General features: G+C 47.1%; 1 non-coding gene across 1 annotated transcript; it reads right to left on the reverse strand.

Annotated features, from left to right (window-relative positions):
• Nucleotides 1-9726: 9726 nt before the first annotated feature.
• TRNAE-UUC (transfer RNA glutamic acid (anticodon UUC)) lies at nt 9727-9798 on the reverse strand. The gene has a single exon. It is a non-coding gene; the product is annotated as a tRNA-Glu (tRNA).
• Between the last annotated feature and the right edge of the window lie 1216 nt (nt 9799-11014).

An 11014-nucleotide genomic window follows, 5' to 3' on the forward strand; every position in this document is an offset into this window, starting at 1 on the left:
TGTTTATGACAGCTCAGTGCTAAGCTTACCTTTCAGAGCTCGGGCTGCTGAACATGCAGACTAAATGGAAAAGAAAAGGAAAAACCCAAAAGCCTTGTTTTGAAGAAGTGCACATGGAAATAAGATAAAATGGTGGAAATAATAAACACAGATGACCCTGAGCTACTGTCTCATTCCAAAAGCATGCATGTAATTTCCTAGCTTGTTTTGCTTTGCTTTGCTTTGCTTTTTAAAGGAAAGAGGTAAAAACAAATTGTACTGTGTCAAACATCCTTTGGATGATTTCCCTTCCTGCCCCGATTCTGTCTGGATCCGTCGCAGAAGCTGCTGTGTAACAGTCCCAGGTCTTCCCCGGGATAAAGCCCGTGTCTCCATCGCCTGGTGCCTGCAAGCACCATGCACAGCTCTGTAAAAGCAGGTGGGAAATGCTCCTGCCCTGCCGTGGTTGTGTTGCACGCTTGTTCACCGGTGCCAAGGTTGCTTGGGGTGGATGGGTGGGCTGGGAGGGCTGCACAGAGGGAAGAGAGGAGCAGCACCTTGGCCGCATGATGTGGAAGGAGGGAGGCAGTACCGCAGCATCTGCCAGGTGATTTTGAGGCTGGGCTGAACACTCTCACATCCTGGCTAGAAGAAAGGCTGTGTGGTGAAGGGCTGTCTTTGTTTGCCTTATTGTCCTTATAATAATTACAATTTCCTTATAATAACCATAAACAGATAATTATCTTTCCTTATAATAATTTCCTTATTTTTTCTCTCCATGCATACCCCGGTGACTAGGGTTGTCTCACACTTTCCTCTTTGGGAAGTGCTTCATAGACAACTGGGGCCTCGTGTGTGCTTTTCCTCCAGCACGCCCGCTCTGTGCAAGTCCCCAGGGAAGCCGGACGCTGCTCTCCCATGCACCCATCTTGCAGGCCAGGCCTCTTTCTGGCACCTGCCACTGGAAAGATGCCTCCAGAAGCCACATCTGGCACCAATATCTTCTCATGGGAGCAAGGACCAGCCCAGGGGAGCCCTCACCACCTTTGAGAACTGACTCAAGAGGTCTGACAGACAGTTTCATCCCAAGCCTCAGTGAAACGTGATGAGAAAGAGCATCTTAGTGATCAACAGTGATTTTGACACTTGTCCCCTGTCATTTCACACCTTTGCTGAATTGCTCATTGCCCCAGGTAGCTGCTGGGGCCACTGGCCTGGGGAATGCCCCTGCATCAGCCATTGACAGAACCCACCCAGGGCACTGCTAGTTTTAGGTCTGACAAATAAACATTGGGGCCTTTTCCAAAGCACAGGAGTATCCAGCTATTTCTAAACAACCTGGATTAAGGAACAAAGGTTCTTGAAGGGTGAAGGATAACGCAGGTGTTGGACTGCAGGAGCAATCCTCAGGACAGCCAGTTTTACTCCTGTGGTCTCCCACAGACAGGTTAACCTTGAGGAATTTGCATAGCTTTGCTGTGCTTCAGTTTCGCTGTCGGCAGGATGGCATTTTCAATCCTCCCTTGGGTACCACTTCCCTGGACTGTCTGCAAAACCAGCTGTGGGGACCCTGGGGATGCACATCTGGCCTGCAGATTGCCATTTGCCATCAATCTCCAAAACTCTTCCCCACACGCAGCACGAGCTTTCGAGGCATGATGATCTGGTAAGAAATACCCCCCTTTCAGCGGTTAACGCAACAAGCTGTCTAGAATATCATTTAGTTTTTAAGGTGAGCCCTGAATTTGGATCAGTTATCTAATGACATAATTCTCTCTTCTGTAATGGTTTCCCCTCTGCATCAATACTCCCTTAAGATGACTAATTTTAAATTGATGTCTATCTCTAATAGACTTTCCTCAGGCTCCCCTCACACTAGCTGCCTGAGCTGCTGGTTAGAGATTAAAATCTACTCGAGCCTGCCCAGCAGCAGTTCATCAATGACAGTTGTTTCATTAGTTGATGCAAACCCACTTAAAATAAATTCTAATTAAACCAGAAACTGAAATAATATATTTTTGGAACACTCCTATGCTGGTAGCATGCTCTGCTCTGCGCTTTGCTTCCAGACCTGTTATTACTCAGTCCCCTGCCTTGTCACTGTAGATGCAGTATCAGACGATGCTAAATAAATAGTGCTTTCATTAAAGTCTTTGGCAATCCAGCAGCAGATTGAATTATTTGTTCCTCAAGGTTCCCTGTGCACGTGAATAAGAGGGGAAAAGGGAAGAGAGAAAAAGCCACGACCTCCTCCAGTGCCACAGGGCAGTGTGCTCCCACCTCAGCAAAGCCGGAGCCAGGATCTGTTGTCTCCTCTCCTGGCTGGGTGCAGGCTGGGGCGCCTGCAAAAGGGATTTAAAGAAATGGGGACCCTCGGGGAGCCGCCGGGGGTGGCGAGCGCAGCCAGGCAGGCGCGTGGTGCTGGCAGCGCTCCTCTGCCGGCTCCTTCTGCTGGGAGGGGTTGGCATGACTGGAGGACTTGCTGCCTGGAGCCAAGCAAGTTCTTGCAAAAAGAAATCTTACCTTCTATCTAATCTCTATTAGAAAAAAATGCAGGCTTGGGGCAGTAAAAAAGTAGAAACACAAAAAAATAAAACCTCCAGGAGGAAAACCTTTCCAGAGCCAGCTACAATGCAGTTCGCAATAAAATGTTTCCGGTTTGGGGATTCAAATTTCTTCCCCTGATTTCTCAGTTTTGCCTCTGGGGTGAGGTGAGGCTCACGTATGAGCCGGTTTTGTCCCTCAGCTGGGCAGGCTTCCCCATCCCACAGGAGGTGCTGCAGAGATTGGACTGGGTGCCACTTACACACAATGCATCGGAGTATCCGCCGCTGCCAGAAACTCCCTTTGAAGTTCACTCCTATTGATTGAATCGTTTGTACGACACAAGCAAAATGCAGGACTTGAGCCTGCAGTCCACGCCAAGGGCCCGACACTAGAAAACACCCCCGGGCTGGTGGTGGGCGATCTCCGAAGTGGGTCAGGATGTGCCTGCTGCCTGCCCCGTGCCCCTGCCTGGCCCCGTGGGGACCGGCCAGCCCTGACCCCACGCTCACCTCCAATTTGCGATGCGCCGGTTGCCCTGGGCATGGCTACGGCCAGCGGCTCAGTGGCTACAGGGGATGACACAGAGTTTAGCAGGCAAAGAGGTCACAGGTAAAGAAATTGGTGCTGCCTGATGGGGATGGACTGGTGGCACCGGTGGCTGGTGGCAGGGACGGCAGTGGGGGACCCCAGGGAGCTGCCAGAACAGCTTGTGTCTCCTTCATTCCCCACTCCCCCCCCCGCCCCGGCCCCGTTTCCATCAGCCCCCGTGCTTTCTCTCCCTTGCCAGCCCCAAACTTCTCACTTCATCCATCCCCCTGACATGCAGTGCTGCAGCAAGGAGCTGGGACAGAGTCTTGCCGCCCATTTGGTTTTTTTAGGAATAGTTCCCACAGCACATGATTTTAGAAATGCAAATGGGTTTGCCTGCAGATTTTCAGGCAGGTGCCAGGGAAGGAGAGAGAGACAGAGAGGAATGCTCCGATTTTATCAAAATCAGTTTTCCTGCCCAGGGGAGGATGGAAAACAGCTACTCAGTCTCAGGAAGACGATTCTATTTAAACCACAGGATCATGTTGTAGCTACTTCTTATTTACCAGAGTGGAAAGTTACATTAAGAAGTTATCACTTATCTTGCAGGAGAACAGATTAAGAGTGAAGGACCGTTCCCTGGTTTGCATACAGCTGCACTTCCCAGGTTACTAAAAAGACAATTGATGTACCAGTTCAGGAAGAAATATGATTTTCATTATGATACGCAGGCATCAGGGATTGTATTCTAATGGTCCCCTGTCACCAGTGAAGAGCAAAATGGCCTGTGACCACTGTAATGGAAAAAAAGGTTTCTGTGATATTTTGCATAGCATGGAGGGCTTTTTGTGTTTGGGGTTTTTGTTGGTTATTTTTTTTCTTGTAACATCCTGATGGCAATATTAAAGGGAACAGCACCTATTTTTTCTAGATAAGGAATTTTTGGTCTCATAGTGAGAAATTTTTTCCCCACTCATGGAAGAATATTTATATTTGAAATGAACTTTTAAGTTAACTGTAAGGTAAAACATTTTCTGCATTTTCAGCAGTCTAGGGTATCTCCATGCACACCTATTTGGGCAGGTGAAATAAGATGACTGTATGGAGTTACCTGACAGCACACCTCTTTTGGGATCCCTTCAAGCTTTTCTGACAATGTTTTGGTGCCCATGGGCTTGAGACTGTAGGAAAGCATCAAAGAGCAAAAAATGATGGTTGGGATTTAACCAGTGTCTCCCTTCCCTGTGAAACATGTCTGGATCACAGGGATTGCATCCCAGGCATGTGAGCACCGTGACCTGCACCAGATACTCCACTGACCCTTTCCTCTTCTTTTCCCACAACACTCAGTCACTTAATGGAGAGAAAATGTGAGAACGGACACTTCACCAAAAGCAGAGATGTGTTTTATCACGCTAAGTGGGATCCTCCGTCCCAATCTTCACGCCTCGTTGGCTGGGTACCAGAACCAGCCAGTCTAGAGGCAGGAACGCACAGATGGCTCACGCCACCCATGTGAACCAATAGCAATATTGCAGTATCGGCTATTCCACACAAATTATTCAGGAATAATTCCCAGAGGGAGAAAACAACAAAAAAAGAATTCCTAACTGCATTTGTGAATTACAAAAATTCTTAATAATTGATAAATTAAAGAATTTCACTATTAGCTTCAGCATAACAACAAGAAAGATGTGGAAAATGTAGCAGTAAGTGATTTGCTGTGATTTTTTTCTCCTGTTTAATTATTTGACTGCTGTAAAAACTAAACCAAGTTTCAAAGGTAACTCAAATTCCCCCATCACTAGACAGCACATAGCTCTTCCCATCTTGTGAACTTCCAGACAGCTGGGCTGAGCAGCTTTCCTTTAAACCCACCTAAGTTAAAGACAAACAATTTAGGTCCATTGATCTGTAGCTGCGGAGCCTCCTGTTTAAACTCGGGGAGATGGAAGAAGCATAAAGCTAGTGCATAGGATTTTCTTTGCATTGCTTAGATTAAAGGACATCAGCATGAGTGGTTTGTGTGATGATCAAAAGATTTAACACACTCTGCACCTGTCACAGGTACGAGCTCAATTCCTCATAGATAAAAACAGAGTGGAGCTGGCATAGCATGAGAGACTTAGAGGAAAGGATGTGCAGAGAGTATATTTAAAGAAGGCTGCATGAATATAGGATTAAATGTTAGTATTAGATGATAAAATGTTAATTTTGCTTAATTAGGCCATTCCTAGCATAGAGTTCCTGTTGATCAGAGTACTCTCTAGCAGATAAAGAGGGTGATACGGAATTGTCTTCATAGAGATAGGAGAAAGTTTCTAAATACTGATTTGGCAAAAAAAACCAGTAAATGGCTGCAAAGATTAATGTCATGTGCACAAAGGCTCCGTGGCCTGACTGGGATGGAGTAAATGGGAAACCCTCATCTCAATTTGCTTTTACTTTTCCTCCAGAGGCTCTGACTTGCTCATGGGAATGCGGAACCCCTCCGCTTTCACCAGTCCTAAAATCAGACTGGAAATCTGGAGACTGCTGGGACACAAACAGCACTGATGTGCCCTCCCCAGAGCTGACAGTGAAGTGTGTTTCCATGGTCAGAGACTGATATTTCATGAGAGTTGAACTCAGCTCAAGAGATTGCCATGTTCCTCAAGGATCCTTTTTTACAGTTTTTATCAATTAAACAAACTCATGCTACAAAGTCCCCCTCCACAGCCTGAGCAGCTCTCTGATGCTCGGGTTTTCCCGCTCTTGTATCTGCAAGAAGCCTCAGGCTGAGAAATGATCCATGCAGCGGGGAGACAGGACCTGAGCAAAACGTGCTGCTGGTAGAAGGGAAACAGAGAGCTCAGCAATGCATACCCCCATGCGCCGGACCCGCTCTGCAATCGCCAGTCTTGCCGCATGGTTTTAATTGCCATCTGCCAGGGTCTGGCTGGAATTGGCACAGCTGGAGCCTAAAATTTTCACATCCTGGGGACAAAATATGAGAAGTCAACCTCTCTGAAAAGGAATCCTTTGTTAAGTGATCTTCTAATGCTAAATTTACATTTCTACATGCTCATGGCAACTCAAAAATAAATAAATTAAGTATAACAATTAGGCAATTAAACAATACCCAGATAAAGATGGAAACCGGCAGGATGCCAAGGAACAGGCAGTTGGGTGATGTTAATTTTGTGATACATTGCATTTTATACTATTTCTTTCTCATTACACATGTCACATCAGTCTCACTGGCCTGTCATATCCCCGGTCCCCGTATGCATCAAAAGGCACTAACGGAGAGGAGAAGGAAGAGCTGACAACAAAACAAGGTGCAGGTGCACTGCCTTGTTCTCAGACTATGACCAGTGGTTTCCTTTTCTCCTCAAGGACACTAAAGTCAGCTCCAAAGTTTTTGTTTCTCTAAGAATTAACTCCTTAACTTCCAAATCTGGAAGTTTACTGGACATATACCCCATCTTAAAACCCAGGGAGGTTTAAGCAGCAAGATGCAGAAAGGGGATGCATGGAACACAGACATGAAGCAGAGGTCTCAGGCTGACCTGGTATCCCATGGACCAGGCAGTTCAGATGTGCTTCTCATGCTTTTATCTGCATGGACCATCCCGTATCATTGCCATACTGTGCACAAGCACTCCTGCTGCTATGCGGGAGTCACGGGGTCCTGGAGACAATGACCACACTCGGATTTTCAAATTATCCTTGTTATCCAAGTTATCAAGTTATCCAAAAGAGTAAATGGCTCAGTGATACCTTTTGGAAAAACCCAGCATTAGCCTTGGAGGAGACTGTGGATATTAAGCAGTTTGACTCTTTAGCTAGAGATCTGAACTGCCTCGGATAACCAAACAGTTTGCCCTGAATGCAATTTGTCATTCTATGATATTTGCAAACCTGTGTCTGAATCCCCTCTGCCAATCAGTCAGTCATCCTTTGAAATCTGCTTTATATTCCTGTTGTGATCATCACTGATTGCACCGAGCCAGCCTGGTGCAGAAAGCACAGTGCTGTATAAACTTAGAGAAGGGGATCAAAGCAGCCACACCTTGCTCACTCCATATGAGGGCTGTTTCCCACCCAGGGGTAAGGGGAATGACCTAAGGGCAACATCTAAGGGCATGTCCATAATAGCGCACACCAATCCCTTTTCCGGAGCAGCCAAGGTTGTTATTTCTTGACCCAGGCTTGTGGACCCCCATTCAAGAAGCGGTTGAGCCATAACCAATCACAACAAGCAGTTTTTCTTGTTGTGATTTCAGCAAGTGCTTCACTGAAGAAACAAATTTCAAGCAGAAATTCTGCCTCTGGTCGGTCACTGATGCACGACTCCTACTTACAGCACTTGACAATCTGCCCAAGAGAAGTGGCTGTGTCCCCTCCCAAGCTCTTGTGCCCCTCCAGCCTTCTTGCTGGCTGGGCATGAGAAGCTGAAAAATCCTTGACTTAGTCAAAATACTACTTCGCAACAACCGAAAACATCAATGTGTTATCTACATTCTTCTCATACTAAATCCGAGACATAACATTATACCAGCTACTAGAATGAAAATTAACTCTATCCCAGCCAAAACAAGGACATTCTTTAAATCTCTCCAGTGACCAGATTATTTCTTCCTGGGTCTAGCCCTCTGCGAAAGCATCCTTCCTTCCCAATGCTTGACGTTCAGAGGTGACACAGAAACAGCCATGGCTCTGCCCAGCCACTGCAAACACTCAAGCACAGCATTGAGCTGGCTGGTGGGCAGGCACCATGGGTAGCCCTCACTCATCGCTGGGAAATAAAGCCATCCCAATGCTGAGCTTGGAAAGGGTTATTCTTCATAGAGGAAAAAGAAAATTTAAGACTGCAAAACTTCCTTTGACAGGGTTGTCTTTTAATTACCCTGTGGAATGATAAAATCCCAGCACTGAAAATGTGTCTTTACAAATCTCTAGCTGGAGTAATTAGTCCCGTGCCTGGCTCTCCTGAGAGATTATTGCTGCCTTCTTTTCAGATTACTTACCCAAATAGAAGTGGAATCATTGCTATGTTTGACAGTGAGATATAAAATATCAGATAAAGCTGTTAAAATACTGTTTCACACGCTGTGTTTCTGCAGAGTAAGGAAGCATCTGCTCTCTCAGTATCAGCAGCAAAGCTGAGCAGAAAATTCACAGCTGAGGGCTGAGATGATGAATCTCACTTCTTTTTTTGTTCCTGGTCATTCCTGGAAAGATCCAAGTAATCAAGAATTTAGTCATCATTCAAATGACTCAAATAACATTGTTGGCAGCTTGTGTCCATTTTAAGGCTTGAACATGCTCATGGGGTTTTAGGTCTGGTGAGTCCCCTGCTATGGTCTGAGGAACTCAACTGGAATACTTGTGTGACAAAGACAAAGTTATTCAGTGGAAAATCCTGAAAAATCCAAGTCTCTTAATACCATGCAGACATATTAGGTGGACACCTCTGTAAAAGTCTCTCTCTTTATGCAGAGGTACTTACAGGGGATGCAAAATGTAGGTAATGTCCCTCCTCTTGTATACTTAGTTTTATGAGCTCAGAAGGAAGTTTCTCATTAGATATGGCATAGATCTGTGGTGAAATTTCCCTCAAAGAAGTTACGGTTGCTGTTTATTACTTTCTAGAACAAAAAAATCTTTCTTTGGGAACTAAAGTGCTTCCTACATTATGTCAGGCTGTTAAGCTTACAGTGCTCAAAAAAAGCATTACTGACAATCCTCATCAGTTGTCGAGCTGTTGTGCAGATCACACCCTTGTTATTTAGTTCTTGTTTTACCCACAGGGCAAATTTATACCCATGCATGATTATTTCACAGGCCTGGAGTAACTGATGTGCTATCTGCAGGGGCAGGGTGCACACTGTGGAGGCAGCAGCTCCATTGGGGAAGCAGTGTCCCAGCCTTGTGTCCTTGATAGTCTGTTCCTTGCCATCTCAAATAAATGTTTTTGTGTAATTCTCACTGCTTCCAAGGCAGATTTTGTGTCTCACTGACTTCTAATGTAACGCAGCATTGCAATGGAGCTGTCCCGTGGGTCACTAGAGAGTTGAAGAGAGCTCAGGCAGCTCAACTAGGATGAGGAACCACCAACTATCCTGTCCCTGTGGAAATTAAAACCATCCTAACACCTTCCAAGAATGAACTTTATGGGTCAGAAGTGTGCTCTGAAGTTTTCTAGTCCAGCCTGTATGCTCCAGTAGGTCCAGCTGCAGCAAATTCTTCAGGGCCTTGTTCAGTCGCATTCTGAATATCTCCGGGAACAAAGACTCCACAGTTCCCCTGAGCTCCAGTTCCAGTGTTTCACCACCACATGGTGATAAAATCATTTCTCATAACTAAGGAGAACTTCCCTTGCCCCAGCTGGTGCCTCTTGTCTTCCCGCTGTGTGCCTCTGGGAAGAGCCTGGCCCCATCTTCCGCGGACCTTCTCACCAGGCAGCAATGAAATCTTCCCCTCGCCTTCTCTCCAGGCAGCAATATAATCTTCCCCTCATCTTCTCTCTGGGCTGACAGACCTGGCTCTGTCCCTCGGTCTCCCTTCCTCTGTCCTGTGCTCCAGCCCTGGCCACCTTGGCAGCCTGCGCTGGACCCATCCCAGCAGGCCAGCATCATCCTTGTCCTGGGGAGCCCAAAAACAGGCGCAATATGAAATACAACTGTTTTCCCACACCGGGAGTCGAACCCGGGCTGCCTGGGTGAAAACCAGGAATCCTGACCGCTAGACCATGTGGGACCACATCTGCCTCTGCCACCGGCTTGGCTCCGGACCTGCAGGGACAGCTAGTCCTGCTCCTGGCCTTGCAGCCCTACAGCCATCCCCAGCATGACCCCATCCTTTTCTTCCCTGGTGCATCCCACAGCCTGGAGGGGGAAAACACAGTGACGTAAAAAAAAGGCAACAGCCCGAGCTCTTTGATCCAGCTAGGGCTCTGCCGGGCTTCTCCTGCAGCTCCATTTCAGAGCTCGTGGTGGGACAGGCAGAGTTCATGCAAGCCCAGTCCCGTGGGAGTACTGCTGCGTTAGGCACCCCTGGATTGCAGTCCCCAGCACCTGCCCGCACGCAGGCCCTCGCACCCATCTCCCCAAGGAGTCGTGCTGCTGCGGAGCTGAAGGCAAGGTCGCACACGGGGCCATGCAGCATTAGTCATGATAACTGGTGGCAGAGCATTGCAGGAGCTAATTCCACCTGGCATGGTGGCAAGTGCACAAGCTGCTTCCCCTTTATTTCATGTGATTACACTTTTTTGTTTTTGCATGATTCCCTACAGTAAGTAGCTCATAATTAACAGCGGATAAATAACATTTCTGCCACTCTGCATATTAAGTTTTCTCACAACAAATGAAAACATAATTGCCATTACACAGCACCCTTATCTGAGGAAACACGCTGCAGTTGGGATGATGGAGATTTACTGATAGGCACACACTTCTTCAGCTACTTAGAGATGAAACAAAGCATTTGTGGCTGAGGGGCTGGAGCTACTTGGCACACTGAACTGGCTTCCCACAGCACCTCCCAGCAGTCCTCTCCACCACGGGCTCACCGCCAGGACCTCAGGAGATAGTTCAATGGGCTCTGCAGCAGAGGAGCTTCTGTGGAGCAAAGGACAGGATGAGGATACCTAATAGGTGATGCGAAAGACGTGGTCACTCCTTCCCCTGACCAGGGAAACCCCAAAAACTGAGGGGGAGAAGCAGGTCTGAATGTTTTACCAGGGAACTTTGCACACTCTGTATTGTCATGGGAGCCAAGACGGATGCAGTAGCCACAAAGTCTGTTAAGTACAGACATTACCCAGGGTAATGATATATGCCTAATGAGCCAGAGGTCCTGGTTCAAAGCCATGGGGCTGTCAGCTTGCATGGTCACCATGTGGCTCTCCACCAGGCCAGGGACTTCCAGAGCAATATTAATGCCCCATGTCCTGCACACAACCAGCAGCTCACCG

The sequence above is a fragment of the Buteo buteo genome, chromosome 2, assembly GCF_964188355.1.
Source record: "Buteo buteo chromosome 2, bButBut1.hap1.1, whole genome shotgun sequence".
Classification (NCBI taxonomy): Eukaryota; Metazoa; Chordata; class Aves; order Accipitriformes; family Accipitridae; genus Buteo; species Buteo buteo.